Below are 25,669 nucleotides of genomic sequence, written 5' to 3'. Positions count from 1 at the left end.
GGGAAAATTTTATCCAATTATGGGATTCTCTCAAAAGAAAGAATCTATGTTTCAGTGCAGATATATTTGGCTCTACAACACTCAAGATACTAAAAACAGAATTACTTTAACGAAATTGTAGTATCAACGTCATCAAGTAATCTGAGCGATTTGTGTTCAGTGGACATCTATTACATTTTTGTCTCTTTAGTGACTTTGCCTTTGGGGAACAGGCCCTCCCCCAGCCTTCCAGTCACGATTGTGATTCCCCTGCCAACAGAGTAAGCACATGACCCAGCATGGCCAGCCCCTAGGCACAGAAATTGATCTGAAATAGAAAATATGGGCCGGGCGCGGTGGCTCAAGCCTGTAATCCCAGCACTTTGGGAGGCCGAGACGGGCGGATCACGAGGTCAGGAGATCGAGACCATCCTGGCTAACACGGTGAAACCCCCTCTCTACTAAAAAAAATACAAAAAACTAGCCGGGCGAGGTGGCGGGCGCCTGTAGTCCCAGCTACTCGGGAGGCTGAGGCAGGAGAATGGCGTAAACCCGGAGGCGGAGCTTGCAGTGAGCCGAGATCCGGCCACTGCACTCCAGCCTGGGCGACAGAGCCAGACTCCGTCTCAAAAAAAAAAAAAAAAAGAAAAAAAAAAAAAAAAAGAAAATATGACCCAAATAATATTATTAATGCGTTCTTTTGGAGAGATTTACATAAATACTGGGAAAAAGAAGTCCCTTCTCTTTTTCAGGTAGTTATAATGAACGTGCTTGGAAAGCTGGAGCAAGCAGCAACATCTTTGCTGCCACATGAAAAGAATTATTGTGAAATGAAGTTGTCTCAGAGACAGCCACATGATAAAGAGAGTCGGAGTCTTGTTGACTGTGTTGGCACCCCTAGATGCAACCCCTTGGCCTTCCCAGTTATCTAGGCCAGTAAATTTCCTTTTTTCATAAACCAGTTCAACTTAGATCTCTGTTATGCAAAATCAAGCATATTCTAATATATGATATGTTGCCGAGAATCAACTGAAGTAATCTCATCTTTGAAATCTAACTAAAATGTATTTGTATCACCTACCCTCCATTCTATAGTAATCCATTTAACTTTCCCAAGATTACTATAAAACTTGGGAGGAGTTTTACTGCAAGATTACTGCAACTTGATAGGAATTTACAGTTTCCCTGCATTTAGCTCTAGGTCCTTACATTACATCTGTGGAAACCTGATCATCCCAAGTAGGTTTATCTTTATGCTACACTGATTCATCCAGAGAATTCAGCCCCTTTTCTTTGACATTACCAGAAATCACTCACAAGGTGTGTGTGAATGTGCCTGTGCATATAGCTGAGGTTACTAAAGTTTTAAAGTTATAAAGGGCCTTTATATTACAGAAAAAACAAATAACCATCACTGTTTTTTAGATACGCCTGTTTTTAAAAAGCCATTTAAGGTCCTTAATTCGAAGAGAAATCTACCACTAGTCACTGTTTTCAACCTTCCTTTGTTCCCAACTATATTGCTTGGTGCTCTTCCTCTTCCTTTGGTCTTTTCCACCTTTTCTAGCTTTCTTATTTTCCTGCTATCTCAGCCTTAGGCTACCCTACCCAGAAAGCCAACACCCTACTCTATTATACTGAACAAATTACCCTCATTCAATGAGTCTCATAGTCACTGTCTCAGTTGAACAAAAAGGCTATCTGCGCAGATATTGTGTTCATCAACAAAGAAGAATTGATAAAGCTTCTAAAATTTCAGTTTCATCTACTCTCTCCCCAATATGTCATAGTAAATTGAAAAAAGCCATATAGGGATTTACTTCACCAATGATGACAATGCTCCTGCCACCATCTATCCCCCCACCCCCTCTTTCCCTTAGTAGGAAAGACAGCTATAACCAGTTTTGGTTTCAAATAACAATTTCCTCTCTCAAATACACATATGTTTTGATTAAGAGATCCTGAAGAACACCTCAGTTCTTCATTCTATTGTGTAGTTCTTCATTCTGTTGTGCAGACAGCATCATATGCATAGCAACTACTTAGCAAAACTGAAGAAATTTGGAGCAAAAATTTCCTGTAGTTGAAATGAGCTGAAGTTATAAGCTGTAGTAGTCCTAGTCTGGGGGTTAGAGAGGGTCAGGGGCAGACAGGCTGCAGAAGCAGTGAATAGGAACCTTTTCCTCTCTAGGGTAGGGTTTCTGAACCTCAGCCTGATTGGCATTTTGAATTGGATCACTCTTTGTTGTGGAGGGTTATCCTCTGCATTGTAGGATATCTAGCAGCATCCCTGAGCTCTACTCATTAGATATCAGTAACACACACACTCACTCAATTTGTGACAATCAAAAATGTCTCCAGGCATGGCCAAATAGCCCGTGGGGGACAAAATTGTTGCTGGTTGAGCAACTAACGGCTCTAAGGAATCACTGTTTGGGAATATACAACATAAAAGAAATGGACATAGACTACAATATCATAAAAAGTCGACACATAACCTATTCCATCCTAAAACAATGAATTAAACTTTAATTACCTTGATTATGTAGTTTTAAATGATAACAAAAAATCCAATTTAAATATTAAAGTAAAAAAGAATGCTTATTCACTATACTAATTTGTTTTAAAAGTAGTCTGGCACATACTTTTGGTAATGATATATACTTCAAAGCATACTGGGGAAATTAATACTTAGAAAGTGCTTTAAAGATAAGACCATATTAAAATCATTGTGAAGATTTTACAACCTATATTGTTTTGAAATGGATTTTGCTAAGAAATGTTCTGAATTTCTAAACATAAAACCTCTATTCATCCCTCCCTAATTACTTGTTACTGGATTTTACAGATGTATGACTGGCCGTAGTGCTATGTTTATTGGTCCTTAACATTTAACACTCATAAAATTTTTGTTTACAAAAGGTGACCTATTATATTACACTGTCATAGCTAGTTCAGAATCTTCCCCAAGCCATACTGGATTCTTAATATGAGAACATACGAAAAAGCCAAAAAAAAAAAAAAAAAGAAAAGAAAAAGAGATTGGATGTGGCCTAAGCCAGTGAGACTAAGATGGTAGGTGGCCAAAGGATCAGATTCCAAAGTACCCTAAGAAACATGAATCAAAAATTCACCCAGATCAAAATACTTGAGATTAGGTAGGCTGGCAGTGCTATGGTTCTGAGAAGTTTGTGTAACCTGGAAAATATCTCCAAGGCATGACTGAAAATATAAAGGGGCAGACCCACAGTGTAGAAATTGTAGTTAAGTTTGGGTTTCATAGGCATCTCTTGAAGCTCACTGAAAACAGGGGTCAGAAGAGTAAGACTAATTCCACATCTATCCTGCTAGTGAGAATAAAGCTTCCAATACATCCCAGGTGGTCAAATCTGGTTCAGAACATAGAAAGAGCCAAGGCTTCTGGAGGCTCAGAGGCTTCACTTGAGTGTGCTGGAGATGGCAGGCTACCTTTATATAGTAATTAACATGTTCTTGTGCTCTGTGGATCAACAGGGTAGTTTTCTGTAATTTTAAACATGGTTCTGTCTGATCCTGATACTCATCAAGACAGTGGAAACAAAAAATATGACTGAATATTACTAACTACATATTTAAACACTTTTCATTAGAGACAAGTTCCTATCATTGATGCAGAGATAAATGGAGAAATGGCATTATAAGGGCTAAGGAGAAAGGGAAGGAGAATGTATCTCCCAGAGAACACTGCAGAATAAAAAATTTACCCCCAACATTTCTAATCAAGAGACAAAGGTATTTGGCAAGAGTTGAGGCACTCAGACATTAGCAAGATTGGAAATCCATTACCACCTTTGAAGTCAAAGAAGTAACAGGATAAAATGAACATTTCAGGGGCTCCATGAGAGCTGTGTTTCTATCTCTCTTTGTGATCTCAGATTCTACCAGAGACTCATGGCAGACAGGCTCTCTGGTGGAATATGAAATTACACAGAGATGCAGCTACAATTAGAGATGGAAATTTAAAGCAGGGAGGGAACATGGAATGAAAGCCTGGCTGCTCTCTCCTTCTGCGGATATATTTCTGGTGTCATCCCTTGGCCATACCCTACTGGAAACCATGTGGCAAGGGAACCCAAATATTGCAGTGCAGAGGAGTCAGCCTTCAGTGATCCAAATCAGGGGTATAAGGGCAAAGAGTGGGTCTAGGTGCGGCATTAAATGGAGAACAACCAGCACAGAAATAAACATTTATTGGACATTCATGTAAGAAGAAGACACTGGACTAGGCATTTGATCTAATTAAAGTCATATGTAGATATAATTGGTGAGTGATTTGGGGAAATCTTTCCCCAAATATTTTCCCTCTCAGTCTGAAATTTCCACTAAGTAAGTGTTGGGTTTATACTGGTGCTTTGACAGTCTTTTGGAAGAATAACTCTTTGTACAGAAAGGAAACACAGTTAGGCAAATGTTTTCCAAATATCACTCTTGAAGGGGGAGCAGGCACATCACATGGTGAAGGCAGGAGTGAACAAGAGAGAGAGTATATGTGTATCGGGAAAGCGGGGGGGGGCACACACTTTTAAATGACCAGATCTTGTGTGAACTCAGAATGAGAGCTCACTTAACACTGAGAGGACACATAGTCTTTTCCATACATCTTCTGAAATCTAGGCAGATGGTGCCAAGCTCTTTTACTCTTGCACTCTGTGTGCCCATAGGCTTAACAACATGTGGAAGCTAGCAAGGCTCATGGCAGTTTGCACTCTCCAGTGTGGCAGCACAAAGAGTATCTTGGGCCCTGTGAACCAGGTCTGGAGCCAGAGTAGCTGAGATGCAGGGAGCAGTGTCCTGATGGGCAGGCCCAGGAAATCATTCTTCCCTCCTATGCCTTGGGGCCTGTGATGGGAGGAGTCACCATGAAGTTCTCCAAAATATCTTCCAGGCCTTTTTCCCATTGTCTTGGCTATTAGCACTTGGCTCCCTTTTAGTTATGCAAATGTTTTCAGCAAGTGTTTGCTCCTCAGCCTGCTTGAATTCCTCTCCTGAAAGAGCTTTTTCTTTCTCTGCCACCTGGCTAGGCTGCAGGTTTTCCAAATTTTTATACTCTGTTTCCTTTTTAAACGTAAGTTCCAACTTTAAGTCATTTCTTTGTTCCTATGTCTGAGCATAGGCTGTTTGAAGAAGCCAGGTCACATCTTTCTTTTTTCTTTTTTTAGATGGATACTCACTCTGCTGCACAGGCTAGAGTGCTGTGGCATGATCTTGGCTCACTGCAACCTCCACCTCCCATGTTCAAGCGATTCTCCTGCCTCAGCCTCCTGAGTAGCTGCGTGCCATCACACCAGCTAAGTTTTGTATTTTTAGTAGAGACAGGGTTTTGCCATATTAGCCAGGCTGGTCTTGAACTTCTGATCTCAGGTGATCTGCCCCCTCTTTGTCTCCCAAAGTGCTGGGATTACAGGTGTGAGCCACTGGGCCCAGGCTACATCTTGAATGTTTTGCTGCTTAGAAGTTTTTTACCATAAGATACCCTAAATCTTCACTATGAAGTTCAAACTTCCATAGATTCCCAGGGCATGAACAGAATGCAGCTGAGCTCTTTGCTAAGGAATAACATGTGAAACCTTTCTCCAGCTCCCAATAAGTTCCTTATTTCTATCTGAGACCTTGGAACCTGGACTTAATTGTCCCTATCACTATCAGCACTTTGGTCACAACCATTTAACCAGTCTCTTATGAAGTTCCAAATTTTCTTTTATCTTCCTGTCTTCTTCTGAGCACTCTAAACTCTTCCAACCTCTGCCCATTACCCAGTTCCAAAGTGAAGTCCATATTTTTAGGTATCTTAATAGCAATGCCCGACCTCCCACTACCAATTTTCTGTACTAAGCCACCTGCAAGCTGGGGAAAGAGAGAAGCTGATAGTGGTTCAGTCTATGTCTGAAAGCATCAAAACCAGAGAAGCAAACATTGTAGCCTTCAGTCTGTGGCCAAAGGTCCAAGAGTCCCAAAGAAGCTGCTAATGCAAGTCCCAGAGTCCAAAGGCAAAAGAATCTGCAGAATGATGTCCAAGGGCAGGAGGAGCAGAATCAAGCATCTGGCACAGGAAGAAGGAAGAGACCCAGAAGACTCAGCAAGAACTTATCCCACATTCTTCCACCTGCTTTGTTCTAGCCATGCTGGCAACTGATTGGATGGTGTTCATCCACATTAAGGGCGGGTCTTCCTCTCCCAGGCCACCAACTTAAATGTTAATTTCCTCAGGCAACACCCTCACAAAGACACCCAAAACCAATACTTTACCAGACATCTAGGCATCCCTCAATCCAATCAAGTTGACATGTAATATTAACCATAGCATCTTTCAGGTGAAAGAGAATAAAGATTTCTTTCTTAAATCTGTGACACTTAGAAAAGTTTTAAAAATTAATAGCCCACAGGCCAAATCTAGCTGTAGATATGTGCTTGTCTCTCAAAGTGTTGTCTCCCAGAAGGTCTTAAAGGTTTTGAATTAGTTGCCAATTTAAAAATGAGGAGATGCCAAATAAAGCTGCCCAATTCTGGTTTTCTTGAAAAAATTTATAATATCTAGCCCACATTTCTTCAAAGAAATAATAAATGAGAGTGAAAGATGGCATGCCCTTCAGTTTTGACCACAGTCCCTACCACCCAACTATTGTCTTCACCATGTTCTGGTCACATGCCATATGCCATTTTTTATAATACTTGAGGTTTTAAATTTTAATACCTGGCTTGCCTGACTCATGTAAATTATCTGCCAAGGCTTTGTAGACATTTGAATTTCCTAAGTTAGAAATACGATCCGTGGATAAACTCGTCAAGAGATACATTTTCACCTGACTATAAGGATGAGATCTCCAGAGATGGCATTGATTGCCATGAGTGATAACAAGTACAGTGGCACTGAGGATTTCTAAGGGAAGATGGATCACCACTTGGAGAAAACTCTACAGAGGGACTTAAGTGGTCAATGACAATTCTTAAAATTTCCTCCCTGAGACTTTACTGGAGTTAAAGACTGTGATCTTTTAAAGCCATAAACTATTCCCCATTTATCTCTGATTCTAGCATAGGTACCAGCATATGTTTGAAGCAAAATACACATATACTATGTCAAATAATACTATGATTCATTAACTATTCTGTGTTTTAAGGCCATAATGGCTAAATTAAATTTTTTAATCTGAGAAAAATGGTACATAGAGTTACTGTCATTTATCAACAAATTAATAATCTTATCTGATTACTTAGTCAAACAAAGTCCCAGCAGTCACAAGAGTCAGACCAAGTAAAGCCTAAAACACCATACAGAAGTTCTAAAGGATTTAAAGGATTCTAAAAGGATCGAAAAGCTTCCAAACAGTGTTTATCCTTTAACATTTTTTAAAGGGATTATTCTCGTGAGTTGCACAATAAAGTCAGTCACTTATAGAAAAAAATATCTGAGCACAAAAGACAGCAGGAAGAGAATTCTACTAATATTGTAAAAATCTAGAGTGTGATTAGCTCTAAGTCTCTAATTAAATACATTGGCTTAAAAAATAATTGGCTTAAAAGAATAATTGGCTTAACATTCCCAGTAATCCCTGAATCTGGGGTACACAGACTGGTGTTAAATGATGTCCCACTGTTCTCCCCAGTTCTGTTGTTTTTTTTTTTAATGGACTTCTCTTTGAAATGTGTGAGTGTTTGTGTCTGTGTCAAGGGGAGTTGTGTTCTTTATAATAATGGCAGAAAAACTGGCTCAATTTAAAAAATTTATATTGTGTACCCATTGTATTATATACCTGTCATTCTTAAAAAAGAAATTGAATAGTTCTATGAAGAACTCAAGATCTCTTTTGTCTACGTTTGACACAGGATGCTGACACGGGGCACAGGTCAACATCACTATTTGGCCTTGTTGCTAGAGCATGGAGCTCTGCTGTAGTCATGAAAGCTACAGTGTTATGAGCAAAGACATTTAAAACTGTAAGGTCCACGTAGCCTGCACTTTTTGGATTTCCTGTCTTTTTAGAATGTCTCTCTTTTGAAAGTTTTCTCATGCCACTGGTAAAGTAAAACAGTCCTTGAGCTCTTTATCTTTTTGTTTATTCTTTCCTGGTTTTTTTTTTTTTTTTTTTGCCGTAGAATCCAAAAGAAGGCCAAGGTAGTTTGTGGCCAATGGGGAAGGAAGCCAAAGAGGTTGCTTAACTTACTTTTAATCTAGACCACAGAGGAAAAGGCATTTTTGAGACCTAACTATAGGCTGGCCAGCTCACCCAACTTAGTTTCCAAATATCACTTTGGAGTCAACACCTTAGGAAAACAAATAGTCTGCTTGCTTTTTCTCTTGTGTCACTGTAACTTCATACCCACAGTCATTTTCCTACTTTATTTAATGGTTTCTCATCTTGCTGCTATGGTTTGAAAAATGGTTTCCCCTCCAAAATTATGCTAAACTTAATCTCCAATGCAACAATATTAAGAGGGGTGGCCTTTGGGAGTTGATTAAGTCATGAAAGCTCTGCCCTCATGAACGGGATTCACACTTTTATAAACATGCTTGAACTTTAAAAGAGCACTCTCTTGCCCACGTGTTTTTTCCACCATGTGAGGATACATGGATGGATACATGTGTCTGGAGGATATAGGAACAAGGCACAATCTTGAAAGTGGAAACTGGGCCCTCACCAGACGCCAAACCTGCTGGTATCTAGATCTTGGACTTAACAACCTCCAGAACTGTAATAAATAAATTTCTGTTGTTTATAAATTGCCCAGTCTATGTTATTTTGTTATAGCAACATGAAAGGACTAAGACAATGCTTAGAATAAAATCTAAACTCTAGCCAATAGTCTGTAAGTCCCAACATGATCTAATTTCTCTGCTTTCATCTAATACAACTTTCATTTATGGAATTGAGACCATCCCACTGGTCTAATTTTAAGCTCCTTCCTGTCTCATGGATTTGCATGTGCTGTTCCTCAGTTTAGAACACTTTTCCAGAGACCTCTGCCTGGCTGGCTTTTTCTCATTCTTCAAGTCTCACTTTAAATATCACCTTCTCAGCTGGGCGTGGTGCCTCACACCTGTAATCCCAGCACTTTGGGAGGCTGATGTGGATGGATCATGAGGTCAGGAGATTGAGACCATCCTGGATAACACGGTGAAACCCTATCTCTACTAAAAATACAAAAAAATTAGCCGGGTGTGGTGGCGGGTGCCTGTAGTCCCAACTACTTGGAGGGCTGAGGCAGGAGAATGGCATGAACCCGGGAGGCGACACTTGCAGTGAGCCAAAATCGCACTCTGCACTCCAGCCTGGGAGATAGAGCGGGACTCCATCTCAAATAATAATAATAATAATAAAATAAAATAAAACAAATATCACCTTCTCAGAGAAACCTTCCTTAACTACATATATTTCACACCCACAACTCTAACATCACTGTCTTGTATTCTTATTAGCACAAATAACAATCTGTCAGTTTATTTCTTTGCACAATAACAATATGTTGGTTTATTTATTGTCTTTGTCCCTCCTCTAGAACATAAGCTCTAAGAGAGTCCAGATTTAGTGTGAGTCCAATGCCTGTGCCTGGCCTTGACAGGGCCCTAAAATATTTGATGAATTATAAACAGCATACATTTGCTAGTGTGTCCCTCTTGGTGTTTCCCCACATAGATACATAATGGGATTTGGGAGTCCAGGATCCAACAAATAATGTTCCACACCATCAAAACCAACAGAGCTAAGGCGCAAGTCAGAATGTGAAAGCTCCACAGAGTAAGATGGGAGAAAAGAAAGAAAAGCTAGTATCAGTTGCGCTGAATCAAGCAACATTTTACAGAGAAGAAGCAATTCTTATGCATCTTTGAAGATTCTGTTGGATTTCAATAGGTAAAGAAAGAAGAAAATGACACACACAAAAAAGAGGAGTCTAGGCATGGTGGCTCACACCTGTAATTCAGCACTTGGGGAGGCCAAGGTGAGTGGATCACCTGAGGTCAGGAGTTTGAGACCAGTCTGACCAACATGATAAGAAATCCCATCTCCACTAAAAAAATACAAAAACTAGCCAGGTGTGGTGGTGCACACCTGTAATCTCGGCTATTCAGGAAGCTGAAGCATAAGAATCACTTGAACCTGGGAGATGGAGGTTACAGTGAGCCGAGATCACACAACTGTACTCCAGCCTGGGTGACAGAATGAGACCCTGAATCAAAACAAAACAAAAATTAAAGAAAGAAAAAAAAAAAGAAAGAGGAATAACACAAACATATGATTAAATTTAAAGACATGTTGGAAGATTGAGATTATGTCAATGGAGCGAGTGAGAGTGTTCATAACTGAATAGTGGGAGAGAAAAATGAGAAAGAAAGTTGGAGCTATATATTGGAAGTTCTGGAACAACAGGATAAAGAGGGCTTGGACATATCTCATTACATAATGGGAATCATTAAAGCTTCTATACCAGGGAATATTTTTGTTGCAATGATATTTAAGATGGGTTGCAGTGCAGACAGACTGAAAAGGAGGAAATCTGTTAAAAGGCTATAACAATAATTTGAATGGCAACATTAGGTGCCTAAGATACAGTTTTGTCAGAAGATGAAACAAAGATATTAATGTTAGAGAGACATACTGGAGGCTTAATCATGTGGATGCGTGGGATGATAAAAGAGAAATTTTTGTGAAGCAAATAATGTGACTGATATTCGGGAAAAGGAAAAACAAAACGGATAAGCTGGGTTGGGAAGAAGAACTCGGTTCTTTTACAGGCAGGTGATTTGAGTTGCCTGAAGCACATCCAGACAGAGATGTACTATAGGTAGCTAAAAATGAAGATTCAATTTTGAAGGGAGGTTGGATTGTGGAATCAATCCCTATAGAAATAATGATTAAAACTGTAGAAGAGTTCACTAGGAGAAGAATAAAGAGATCAAGAGACAAAGACAAAAGGCAGAACATTTAGGAACATCTACCTTCTGGGGTCAGACAGAGGAACAAGAAAACGAGGTTTTTTTCAGATGTTTCCAAAATAGATTGAACACCTGCTCTGTGGGTTAAAAGTTCAAGTTCCTAACAATAGTATAAAAAATGCATCTATTTATCTTCCAGCATGACTCTTCCTGTAGGATTGAAAATGTCTTATTAATGTCACCCACAACATCCATTTATTATGGTTATTTATGATTCATCTTGAAGTGACAGCACACCTACCACTTGCTTAAACATTTAGGAAGATAGACTTCCTTCTGTAACAGGTATCAAGTAAACAGAGACAAGATGTACATTTCAAACTTAAAAAATACAATTAAGATTTAGGATCTGGGTTTAAAGGCATAAAATTCCTTTGATTGTGTGAATTATTTTTCCCTTCCTCCAAATAATATTTTGGAAGTAATTTCATTAGTGTTTATTTACATGAAGGGAATTTTCTACATGAATTATGGAATTCTGTTCAGTTTTTATTAAGGTTTTTATACCACTCTGCACTTCAGTCTCTGCATGAGATCTATAGCTGCTAAGCAGTCAGTTTCCAGAAGAGAATGGAAACTATGAGGAAAGGGTAGACATTATGGAACATGCACGATTCAAAATAATATCAATTTTTATAGTCCAAGGACTTGTCTTTTTAGAAGTTGTTGCTTTTTCTTTTTCTTACTTAATCTTCAGCTTGATTAATGGCTTCAAAGTTAAAGGCATTAAAGCCTATCTCCACAGAGCCAACAAGCCTCATTTTATGTTCCTTAGACCATTGGTTCTCAGAGTATGATCTCACTGCTACCAGCATCAGTCTCGCCTGGGAACTTGTTAGACATGCAAGTTTTCCAGACCCCACTTCTGACTTAGTAATAGTTCTGGGGGTAGGCACAACAATTGTCTTTTAACACTCCCTCCTGGTGATCGTGCTTTGAGAACCATTGCCTTAGACCATTGATAAAAATTCCAAGGAGCATTTCATCACCCATAAGATAAAAATCTCTATCCTAAATGTCATCAGTTCATACCATTTACAGATGATAAAACTGATCTTTCTGGTGTATCTCGTGGCTTTCTCCAATTGGATGGTGTCTTATGTTTGTCAATAAAAGAACTCCAAAATGGTGATCAATAAAACATATAAGGCTAATAAATGAGAAAAGAATGTGATTCCAGTTTAATGATCCGAGAGTGCATGGTATAGGAAAATACATGTTCAAAATTAATATTTGATACTTAGAACACGTAAAAAATTACCACTCATATTAAGAAATGTTAATGAAAACTTTTGATCTTAAAATATAGTCATGTGTCTTTTAATGACAGGGCTGTGTTCTGAGAAATGTGTCCTTAGGTGATTTGTTATTGTGCTACTATAGAGCATAATTATACAAATCTAGGTGGTATAGCCTACTATAAATCTAGGTTACATGGTACAGACCATTGCTCCTAGGCTGCAAACATATACAGCATGTTATTGTATAGGTCTGAACTGTATAGTACTAAATACTGTTGGTAATTGTAATGGAAAGTTATTTGTGTATCTAAACATAGAAAAGTAAAAATAAGGTGCAAATGATCAAACATAGTACACTTGTGTAGGGCACTTACCATAAATAGAGCTTGAAGGACTGGAAGTTGTTCTGGGTGTCAATGAGTGGTGAATGAATGTGAGCCTAGGATATTATTGTACAGTCTAGTGAATTTTATAAACACTGTACACTTAGGCTACACTAAATTTATTTTAAATCATTTTTGTTCTTCAATAATAATGAACTTTAGCTTACTGTAACTATTTGCTTTATAAATGTTTTAATTTTTTAACTTTTTTCTCTTGTTTAATAACCCTTCGCTTAAAACCTATTGTACAGCTGAACAAAAGTATTTTCTTTATATCCTTATTCTTAGTTTTTCTGTTTCCAATTGTTAAATTATTTTTTTCTTTTTCAACTTTTTAAAAAAAATATTAAGACACACACACACACAGTAGTTTAGTCCTACACAGGGTAGGGTTATCAATATCACCATCTTCCAGCTCCACATCTTGTCCCACTGGAAGGTCTTCGGGGCAATAACAAGCAAGGAGCTGTCATTTCCTAGGATAACAATGCCTTCTTCTGGAATACCTCCTGAAGAACCTGCCCCAGGCTCTTCTTGAGGAGTAGATGAGTTTGCACCAGCATCACCACAAACTCATGAGTAACGCATTGCGCTAAAACCTTATGACGGCTACAGCATCACTAGGCAATAGGAATTGTTCAGTCTAATTATAATTTTATGGGACCACCATCATATACATAAAACATCATTATGTGGGACATGACTGAATATTTTCTTCAAGCACTTCCATTAAAGTGACAAAAAGAAGTAATATTTTGACTATCACCATATTCCTGAGGATAAAGCTAATACACAATCCTAGTGCTATTCTTTATTATTAGGAGTGAGAGCTTCTCAGGGACTAAAACCTTAGGTAACAATAAAGAACAAACAATATGGGTATGGAAAATCTCATTGCTTTTAAGCAAGAAACTTTCAAAAATATCTCAGAAGTAATGCTGAAAAGACAATGGAGACAGCTTATGGGGGTGCTCACAGTATAATACTTTGAACAAGAATCACTATAGTTTATTGGAATAACTTAGGTCTGTGAAAAGCCTTCACTTCAGTCCATAAAAGTACTTAACAATGAAAAAGTAGAAGATGTACAAAGAGGTCATTGAAAAACAAAAAGAAAGATATATTTATTTTTAAAATATTTTTAATAAGTTAGAAAATTGACATGTGTAGATAGATGTTCAGCTTCTTTATTTGATATATGTTTCAATATCTATATTTTTCTCAAGAAATAGAAAAAAAAACTACAGTGAATATTAAGTCAAGTAACTCAAGAAAACTTGGGGATTTATCTTGGTAGACCAGATGAGTTATCAGCTCCTATGGTCATTCATAACAGTCAGGAGAAAAATTCCAGTGGTATGTTGGAAACTGACATATGATGCAGTGATCACAAGAAGAGAATCTGCTGCCCAGACTCACCCCTTCATCTCTTGGATAATGAAACCACAAGATGCTTTTATCAAAAATACTGAGAAACTAAAGCATCATGAAGTAAAGCCTTACTGCCTGGAACGAAGATTTGATGGACATGGGAACCCTCAGAGGAGGTTCCATGTTTCTGGTATAGGACAGGGGCTTCCAACAGCCATTGACATAGCAACTGAACTGTAACTCTCAGAAAAAAAACTTAAGCCAGAAAACACTGGCCTACGACTGGCTGTATCAACTTTGAAGGGATCCAATAAGATCCCATGTATCAACCAAAAATCATGTGGTTGATAACCCAGAATCTGTAAAACGAATGGGGCTGAGACGGCCTTCTTTTTCTTTCAAGTCTAGCAAGATTATTGAAACCTAGGAAAGTATAAATAATAAGTATAAAAAAACAAGGGAGGTATAAAACAAGTTTGTGAATATTGTATAAATACTACTTAATAGCTTAAGTGTAGGAATAAATTTTTGAATCTCATTGTGACTGTGATTTTGATTGTGGATGCACATGTGGGTGCCATCTGTTTTAAAGTCTGTGAAACTTAATGAAATTGGTAAGTATTTTATTAAAATACTTAGGAGAATTTGTCTAATTAAATTTGTAATCAGCATTTAAATATCTAAGATGATTCCATTCATAAGATGTGTTTTATTAGTAGCAAGAGCATGTAAATGTTTTTCTAAAAACTAATAAGATTAACATGCAAGCATTAAAAACGTACCTATAATAGTGTTTCCCTGCATAAAATGTTCTTGGTCATGAAAACATCCTAGAAACAATGTTATTCTGATTTTTTTCCTCATAGGAATCTAGCCCCTCAACATCTAAGCATGCATCCAAGGATGGGATTTTGATTTTCCTTCCCTCCTCCAGTAAGCATAAGGCTGGGTGCACACTACTAATGGCTTAAAATTCCATAGGAAATCTATAAAATAAATAGTTTCCCTTACCTAGTTTAATTATTTCAAGTAAAAATGGAGTAGATATCTAACATGAAGAAAGCTCTGTTGTCAGTCACATACTGAAAACAAAGATACATAAAATATAGCCCCACCCTTCAAGACTTTTGCAAGAGGGAGATGAAAAGAATTAAAGCAGACTGATGAATACTATTGATTCCTTTTACATCTCCAATAAAATAAACAGAGACTCCTTTACTGAGAATCCCATGGAGAAAGCATGTTTCTTGGTGTGTCTCCTTCCAACAAAACAAGTAAATTCAGTGTGTGATGTCTATAACAAAGATTCGGTCACATTCTCTCACTTGACAGGGTTGACATTTTCAATGTTTATTTCTAAAAGCAGTAGTGGGTCAGTCTAACATGCTTTTTAGAGCATCATAACTTTAACTTAGAGAATTGGTTCTAGTTGATAATAATAATGGCAAAATGAAAAACCCATTTATAATACTGCCATACTAGAAAAAGCAAACCTCTTGTATTACATCCCTGATCAATGTGTTAGCTACTCCACACGATATTCAATATTCCCACAAAAACGTCCCAGTACAACAAAGGTTTGGGACAGATAGCATCTTGGAGTCTCCTGTAATGGGATTTGACAACAGCCAGGCACTCTAGGCAAGCTCAATCAATGTTAATTGAAGCAGAAGTGATTCAAAGGCAAATAGGAGTCCTTGAGAGGTGAGAGAGGGGCTTTGGGATTGTGACTCTCTCCTTTTCCCCTTATCCCCTTATATTTAATTACTTGTTCTAGCCTATGAATTGTAATTTGATTTGCCATCAGGTGATTCTTGCCTGGTATTAATATCACGTTAGTTGAGTTTGTCATTTAAAGAAAAAGTATCTCATAACTTTTTTTTTTTTTTTTTTTTGAGATGGAATCTCGCTCTGTCACCCAGGCTGGAGTGCAGTGGTGCAATCTCTCACTGCAAGCTCCACCTCCCGGGTTCATCCCATTCACCTGCCTCAGTCTCCCGAGTAGCTGGGACTACAGGTGCCCACCACCATGCCTGGTCAATTTTTTGTATTTTTAGTAGAGACGGGGTTTCACCGTGTTATCCAGGATGGTCTCAATCTCCTGACCTCGTGATCCGCACACCTTAGCCTCCCAAAGTGCTGGGATTACAGGCTTGAGCCACCGCGCCGGGCCCAAAGTATCTCATAACTTCTGAAGGTACGTATTTAGCAAGAAGGAAATTGTTCTCTGGCAACTGAGTCTCAGGTTTATAAGGCCCCTCTTCCTGTTCTTAACCCCTTTGATATTAGCAAAATATCAGTACAAGGACAAAGAAAGAGACTATTTAGTCTTGAATGATAGTGTTGTATTTCCTCTGGTGCATTATTATATCCATAATTGACCAGCACCAGAACTTTGAATTTGCTTGAGGTTCTCCCAGAAGCAGACTCTAAGATAGGAAGTTTTGTGCAAATTTCTTATTGGGAGAGTGATTCTAGGCAGCAATGGTTAAGAGTTGAGAACAGAGTGAGATAGAGTATGAAAGGTGGCCAACAAAAGTAGGTTAGCAACTAGTTAACACCATGGGCAACTGGAGAATCACCTCACAGAAGAACTCAGAGCCAGTGTAGAATATGCCTCCTTCAGTCTACCAAGGGGCGAGGGGGCTGGGGTATTTACATCCCAACAGTCTTCAGTCATTGGTTGAGGGCTAGTCTCAGGTGGGGCAGGAAATACATGCCCTAGCATGTGATGTACAAAGGTGCCCCAGTTAAAGGAAGCCCTAAAAAATTTGGACAGGATGCCAATTGCAGCTGCTACAACTTGCTTGGAAATATGTAACCTGCCTTCAATTCCAGTGGTCCTTCAAACAGATACACCATCTCACCACCCTCTGGATAAGCTGTTGGAGGGAACTGGAAAGAGGTTATTTCAGTCTGACATAAGTGACATCCTTTGATCAAGACTTTGGGAACTAAGGTTAGAGTCGGCATTGTTTTGCTCAAGAATCTAATATTGTTTCTCTTTTAGTTTGGTACTCTCTCAGTTACCCATTATATAGCTTTTGGGCTCAACATTCACAGCCATTAGGACTTTCTCTGGATATGATATGCCGAAACCTCAAACTGCTAAGTAGAAAGTAGAATTCAGCGTAAGGTAGACTTAACCTGGACCCCATTTGGAAGTGAGTTTAATTTAAAAAATATTATTTAAAAAAATATTTACTTTTCATGTTAGGTGGAACACATTTTTCCAAGAGCATAGGCAATAATTGTGGGAAGCAGGCAAGAGAGAATGAGAATAGACTGAAATTACAAATAAGGACAATGAAGTTCCAAAGGTGAGGTTTAAAGTCACAAGCCAGTAAGCAATCAGACAGGGACTGAAGCCCAGGTGAGGAAGCAGCTGAGCATGGCAGTGAAGAGCCCAAGCTCTGCAATCAGGACAACCTGACTGATTCATCCAGCTCTGCCCCTCACCAACTGGGTGGTCTGGCTCAGTTACCTAACCACTTCATGCCTCAGTTTCTCATGTAGGCAATGGGGGTAATGAGAGTACCTGCTCATATAATCACTGTGATGATTAAATGAGCCAGTGGTTGTAATGTTTTGCCTAATTCCCAGCCTATAGTAAGTGTTTAATAACTGTTAATTTGCGATTGCAATTATTATTGTCATTTTAATGACTTCAGGGAGAAAGTAGAAAATGTTCTTTCTACTATGCATGTCTTGAAATCCAGGGATAATGTCTGTGGGACAATAATCTGTACCATGGCAATCAGAGAACAACTGTTCCATTTGCCACCCAGCCCAAAATGAAGTATCTTAGGTCTTGTCTTTGCTGCACATTTTGATCACCCTGAAATCCCAGGCGTGGTGGTAGAGAATACCAGGGTTTTCTCAAAAGTGCTTTCCACTAAAGTGACAGATCCAGTTTGATTTGTTTCTTGATGGTCTGAATTATTTTCCTTAGTTAATGAGCTCTTCATGTCAGTATTTAGCGGGATACTCACCTCCCCTTGGATGACATGGGCTTGATGTTGCAAACAAGTGGAAAAGGTGATGTCTCATACAGTTATGTGTACAGTATATCATTTTCTGAGAACAGGATACTGTCATCTCTGCGAAGGAGGTAAAACATCTGCCCTATTTTTCAGAAGGAGGAATTAAGGAACCAAGGTATTAGGTTATGTGGCCAAGGAAGGCAACAGCAGATTCTCCACTCTAGACTTCTGTCTCATGAATCTTCATGTTTTTTTCCACGAGCTTTAAGTAAAGAGGGCTAAGAAACTATTCATAAGTTACTCAGTGTTCTCAACTAAAGGTCAACTAAGAGATTTAGAAATTCATTCAATTCTTTATTAACAAATAAAATAACCACCATTTATTGACTATTGCCACATTCCAATGAATTTACAATGTGCAAAGTACCATCCATGTGATGTCCTTTTACAGGCACTTATCACCACAATCATAGGAAGTGTCATTATCCCCATTTTGTATATGAGGACACTGAGGTCCAGAGGGTTTTTGGCTTATCCTAGAGTCTCAGAAATAAATAGGGACTCCAGAGTTGGAACACAATGGCAGATGGCAGCACATATACGTAACAGGGTTAGGCTGTGACTATAGATTTCTGTAGTTGATGCTAATATGAAGAATTGAGAATCTGACTGTACAACTCTGACCGCATGTGTAGACAATGGACAGCTCTAGTGTTATTTCTGAAAGAGCAATAATGCTAGATCCAGCTGAAATGTCTAGCAGGTCACCACTGATAGGTCTACACTGAACTTTTTTAGAAAGCCAATAAGGACACAGTTTTGCAGGAAATTGACAGAGACCTTATTGCGAGTCAACTGAAGGTGTTTTATTGCAAGGCAAGCACAATTACAAAACATAAATCTGAAATACTACAGTTTTCATAAACACAATCACAGAAGCATGCCTTGTTTTTTACTCCAAAATGGACAGATCCACAGACAGACCTGAGCAACATTATGGATGAGGTCAGTTGATCTCTAATTCCTGCTTTGTCTTAGAAAATGGCATTCTGGAACCATCCACTTACTGTTGACTAGCTTATATTCAGAGTATTTGAAGCCAATTTTGATATTTACAATTTATTTAGCATTCTAGCTGCAGGATCAAACAGGAATTAAATTTCAACCTACAAGGTTTGTGTTTCTTTGTAGTGTGACATATGTATCAAAGAGTATGCAAGAGCCCCAGGTATAACGTATGTTTGATTATGTTTCAACTCTAAGCGATAACACATTGAGATCACTTCAGTAGCTAAGCAAATGTGACTCAGGCCATTACCTGGATCCAAACTTTTTAAAAAAGAATGAAACAAAAGAAAGGAAATGTATTTTAACTTACAGATCAGAGTACTATACAAATCAAATGGCACAGCCCCATTTACAAGGTAACCTGAGATTGCATTTCAGGAAATCCCTAGGGATAAAACTTGTTCATAAACAAGGCTATTTTCAGCACCGAATAATACTTTTTAAAGCAATTTCTTGTTTGTAATTCCCAGGGTCAAGGAAAGAAAAAGAAAAGGCAGGAAAAAAAGGAAATAAAATGAAAAGGCAGGGGAAAAAAAAAAAAAAAGAAATCCAACCAGTCAAAAGCATCCAGGACTGTGTGTTAGGCAGGTGATAGCAAAGGAAAAACAGTTCAATGCAGAACTATAGCTGAGAGAACATCAGTCTGCAGGGATGCTGGGCGTGAGTCCACTTTAGGTGCTTCTTGGTTTCAGTTTCTGTGTTTTTATCCTTTGGATCAGCAGCATCTTCCTCACTATGTTTCAGCAGCTCCCTGGACACCTAAGGAGATGGTCCATCATCTGGCCAAAACTCAGGGCCTGTGGAAGAACACACGGGAAAAAACCCATCAGCCATGAGTCTAAACAATCTGACAGCTAAAGGCTGATGGAGTCAAGGGGCACAGGGAAGAGAGGATGATTCCTTACCTCCTCCCTGCCTGCCTCCCGCCACTGCTCCGGAAGGGCGGCTTCATGCTTTGGAACAGCCAGTGGCTTGAAATCTTTGAGATCTTGTAGTGAGCTCATAGTGGTATTCATCACCTTGTTGACCATGGCATCTCTGTTGACAAGAACATAAAATAAATACCTTGGCATCAACGTTCTTTGGAATCTCGAGGAGGAGACACAACAGAGCAACACAGACACATAGAAAGAAGGGAAAGGAGGACGAGAGAATAAAACTCAGAAAGGATACTCTACCTGCCACCTTTCCCTGGAATTCCCCTAGGCAGTCGTATCCTGGACTGGAGGCTTGAAGTGATTTCTAAGACCGCCCAGAGGTCTCAAAGGTCTGAAAGGTCAGGAGGCATCATTCCACTGCTACACGAGCACCTGAACTCAAAACTCAGCTCCTTGAGAACCTCAGCCAGCCTCGCCCCAACTCTCCTGAGTGGATGATGTCACTGAAATACTACATAACAGAGAGCAAAACGCAGTTGAAAATTAGCAGGAGATCCTCCTTCTTCCTTTGCCCCAGGGTGGTAGTCAAGGAAAGGCCAGGGGATGAGGGTAGGGAGGGTATCAACCCATGGTCTTCCCTTTAACGGTTTCAATGTTCAAGACAGCCCACTCTTAACTTCCCACCACATGACAAGAGTTCTAAGAAGATTCTTCCAGTGCCACGGCCCATGTCATTTAGTTCAATCTAGCATTGTTTGTCGACTTTAGGGTATCACTCAGATCCTGAAGACAGTTTTTATTTCAGCCAGGCTTCCTGCCTGAGACAGAAGAACTCCAGACCTGGAATATGACAGACACCTGGCTCCACGTGTGACCCTTCTTTTCCAAAACCTATAGAAAGCCTAGGGCTACCTCTTTGACCCTGAAAGAACCTGTCTTCCTGGAACATAGGGTAAAACTCACATAGTGAAGAACGCAAGCCAGAAATAACACAGGCTGGGAATAACACAGGCAAGAAATCATAGAAATTGGAGTGCTACCAAGGAAGACATATAGAGAACAGAATTCAAGAGAAACTTATTCCAACAAACCCACAGGCATACCAAAGGATAGAGGTTGATAGGAGTGGTCGGTCCCAGATACACATAATAAAGCAGGCACATTATGTGTAGAATTTAAAGGCAATAATAAAACTAAGAGTCAGACTGCTCTTTGTTATGACCATGCTCTGGCAATTCTCAACAGTGTTGGTGAAAGATACCGCATCCCACCCAGGCAGGTCCCCCTCCTTGGTCCATCACTACCAACTCCACATGTTATCCTGATTCTATCAGAGCCTTTGCTTGTGCTCTTCCCTCTACCTGGAATCTCCTTCTCCCAGTCCCACCAGCCCACATCCTGCTCACTTTTAGGTGCTATTTCAAATGCTCCCTCTTCAATGAAGGTTCTCATGACCCTCTTGGCTAGGAGTAATCCCTTACTCCCCTTAACTCCTAGGACAATTTATCTACATTATTTTATTTATACCTTATATTTATACATGCATATTATCTTTCCTATTAACAGACATCAAGATGCAGTGAAAAATGTACAGGATTTGGAATTAGGCCCAGGTTAGAGTCCCATTTCTCACAATGAACTAGCTGTACAATGCTGAGCTAGGTTATAAAACCTCTTTAGTTTATTTCCACATCTATACAATGGGAATATCACCTATCTCACAGAGTTGTTGCTTAAAATTAAATAATACATGCAAAATATCTAGCCTGAGACAATATACTCTCTACAATTATTTGTTTGTCTCCTCTCTGCCTTAAGGGCAGAATCTTATTGTTTCATCTTTAATCTCCCCTCCCCTCTTCCACAGGACTTACCAAGATAAGTCACAAAATGAGGCAGGTTTAGAGATGTGGAGGCTTTTCTGTAGAATACCTGCCACATAGGCTTGTGGGGAAGATGAAATAAATATGTGTTCAGTGCTTACATTAGACTATGGCACATGGTATGAGTTGTATAAATGTATGTTAAATAAAATGGCCTTGTGAGTTAATGCAGGATTCCCTGCCTCCATGGGGTACTCCAAATATAAATTATCAACATCAGGGAGAAAACAGATATGGCACAGCATTTAGAAATGCACATAATTTTGGAGCTAAGAGACTACAGTGATTTGGATATTTGTACCCTCCAACCTCATATTGAAATATGATCCCCAGTGTTGGAGATGGGACCTGGTGTGAGGTGTATGGGTCATGAGAGAGGATCCTTCATGAGTAGATTACTGCTCTCTTTTGGGCTGAGTTCTCACTCTACTAGTTCCTGAAAAAGCTGGTTGTTTAAATGGGCCTGGCACCTTTCCCTCTCTCTTGCTTCTTCTCTCACTGTGTGATCTCTGCACATATGGCTCCCCTTTGCCTTCCACTATGAGTGAAAGCAGCCTGAGGCCTTTACCAGATGAAGATGTCCAATCTTTAACCTTCCAGCCATGAGAACTGTGATCTAAGTAAACGTTTTTTTCTTCATAAATTAACCATTCTTGGGTATTCCTTTACAGCAACACAAAAATACTAAGACAGAGACCCTCTTCCATTTTAGGTAACACGTATTGAGAATTCACAGTGTGCCAGATAATGCATTAATAACTTTATAAATAATGTTGCATTTAATTCTCACCTGAACCCTGTGATGTGCTATCTTGACTACCCTTATTTCACAGATAGAGCAACAGAGGCACAGGCATATAAGTAGTCTCTCTATGGATGCACAACTAATAAAGTGCAGAGCTAGGTTTAGAGACTAGGTTTTTTTTCTAACTTTCATTTTAAGTTCAGGGATATGTATGCAGGATGTGCAGGTTTGTTACATAGGTAAAAGTGTGCTACTGTGGTTTGCTGCACAGATCATCCCATCACCAAGGTATTAAGCCCAGCATCTGTTAGCTGTTCTTCCTGATATTCTCCCTCCTCCCACCCTCTACTCTCCAACAGGCCCCATTGTGTGTTTCCTGCTCCCATGTGTCCATGTGTTGTCATCTTTCAGCTCCCACTTATAAGTGAAAACACAGGGCATTTGATTTTCTGTTCCTATGTTAGTTTGCTGAGGATAACAGCTTCCAAATCCATCCATGACCCCATGAAGGACATGATCTTGTTCCTTTTTATGGCTGTATAGTATTCCATGGTGTATATGTACAACATTTTCTTAATCTAGTCTATTATTGATGGGCATTTACGTTGATTCCATGTGTGTGCTATTGTGAATAGTACAGCAATGGCTATACATGCACATGTATCTTTATAATACAACAATTTATATTACTTTGGGTATATACTCAGTAATGGGATTGTTGAGTTGAAAGATATTTCTGCATCTAGGTCTTTCAGGAATCGTCCCACTGTCTTCTATAATTATTGAAGTAATTTACACTCCCACCAACAGTGTAAACGCATTTCCTTTTTCTCCACAACATCGCCAGCATGTGTTGTTTTTTGACTTTTTATAAGGTTGGTGCAAAAGTAATTGTGGTTTTTGCCATTAATTTTGATGACAAAAGCTGCAATTACTTTTGCACCAACCTAATAATAGCAGCCATTCTGACTGGTGTGAGATGGCATCTCATTGCGGTTTTGATTTGCATTTCTCTAATGATCAGTGATATTGAGCTTTTTTTTCATATGCTAGTTGGCCACTTGTATGTCTTTTTTTGAGAAGTGTCTGTTCATGTCCTTTGCCCACTTTTAACGAGGTTGTTATCTTCTTGTAAATTTGTTTAAGTTCCTTATACATGCGGGATATTAGATGTTTATCAGATGGATATGTTGCAAAATTTTCTCCCATTCTGTAGGTTGTCTGTTTAATTTATTGATGGTTTCTTTTGCTGTGCAGAAGCTCTTTAGTTTAATTAGATCCCATTTGTCAATTTTTGGTTTCATTGTAATTGCTTTTGATGTCTTCATCATGAAATCTTTGCCTGTGCCTATGACCTGAATTGTATTGCCTAGGTTTTCATCGAGGGTTTTTATAGTTGTGGGTTTTACATTTAACTCTTTAATTCATCTTGAGTTGATTTTTGTATATGGTGTAAGGAAGGGGTCCATTTCAATTTTCTGTATATGGCTAGCCAGTTCTCCCAGCACTGTTTATTGAAGAGGAAATCCTTTCCCCGTTGCTTGTTTTTGTCAGGTTTGTCTAAGGTCAGATGGTTGTGGGTATGTAGTCTTATTTCTGGGTTCTCTATTATGTTCCATTGGTCTATGTGTCTGTTCTTGTACCGTTACTATGCTGTTTTGGTTACTGTAGCCCTATAATATAGTTTGAAGTCAGGTAGTGTGATACCTTCAGCTTTGTTCTTTTTGCTTAGAATTGCCTTGACTATTTAGGCTCTTTTTGGTTCTATATGCATTTCAAAAGAGTTTTTTCCTAATTTTGTGAAGAATGTCAATGGTAGTTTAATGGGAACAGCATTGAATCTATAAAGTGCTTTGGGCAATATGGCCATTTTCATAATATTAATTCTTCCTATCCATGAACATGGAATTAATGATTTTCCATTTGTTCTCTCCTCTCTGATTTCTTTGAGCAGTGGTTTATAGTTCTCCTTGAAGAGGTCCTTCACTTCCCTTGTTAACTGTATTCCTAGGAATTTTATTCTTTTTGTGGCAGTTGTAAATAGAAGTTCACCTGTGATTTGGCTCTTGGCTTGTCTATTCTTGGTGTATAGAAATGCTAGTGACTTTCGCACATTGACTTTTGTATCCTGAGAGTTTGCTGAAGTTGCTTATCAGCTTAAGAAGTTCTTGGGCTGAGAAGATGGGATTTTCCAGATAAAGGATAATATCATCTCCAAACAAAGGTAGTTTGGCTTCCTCTTTTCCTATTTGAACGTGCTTCATTTCTTTCTCTTGCCTTATTCCCCTGGCCAGAGCTTCCAATACCATCTCCAATAGGAGTGGTGAGATACGGCAACCTTGTCTTGTACTGGTTTTCACGGGGAATGCTTCCAGCTTTTGCCATTCAGTATGATATTGGCTGTGGGTTTGTCATATATGGCTCTTATTATTTAGAGGTATGTTCCTTCAATATCTAGTTTATTAAGAGTTTTTAAAATGAAGGGATGTTAATTTTTATCAAAGGCCTTTTATGCATCGATTCAGATAATCATGCTTTTTTTGTCTTTAGCTCTGTTTATGTGATGAGTCATATTTATTGATTTGCCTATGTTGAACTAACCTTGCAACCCGGGGATGAAGCCTACTTGATTTTGGTGGATAAGCTTTTTGATGTGCTGCTGGATTCAGTTTGCCGGTATTTTGTTGACAATTTTCACATCGATATTCATTAAGGATATTGGCCTAAAGTTTCCTATTTTTTTGTTGTATTTCTGGCAGGTTTTGGTATCAGAATGATTCTGGCCTCATAGAATGAGTTAGAGAGGAGTACCTCCTTTTCAGTTTTTTGGAATAGTTTCTATAGGAATGGTATCAGCTCTTCTTTGTACCTCTGGCAGAATTCAGCTGTGAATCCATCTGGTCCTGGGCTTTTTTCAGTCGGTAGGCTATTTATTACTGCCTCAATTTTCAGAACTCATTATCGGTCTATTCAGGGATTCAATTTCTTCCTGGTTCAGTCTTGAGAGGATGTATATGTCCAGGAATTTATCCATTTCTTCTAGATTTTCTAGTTTATGTGCATAGAGGTGTTTATAGTATTTTTTGTTAATTGTCTGTATTTCTGTGCGGTCAGTGGGGAGATCACCCTTATCATTTCTGATTGTGTTTATTTTATTCTTCTTTCTTTT

This window comes from Theropithecus gelada, chromosome 2 (assembly GCF_003255815.1).
Source record: "Theropithecus gelada isolate Dixy chromosome 2, Tgel_1.0, whole genome shotgun sequence".
Classification (NCBI taxonomy): domain Eukaryota; kingdom Metazoa; phylum Chordata; class Mammalia; order Primates; family Cercopithecidae; genus Theropithecus; species Theropithecus gelada.
Note: the sequence above shows the minus strand (reverse complement) of the source record.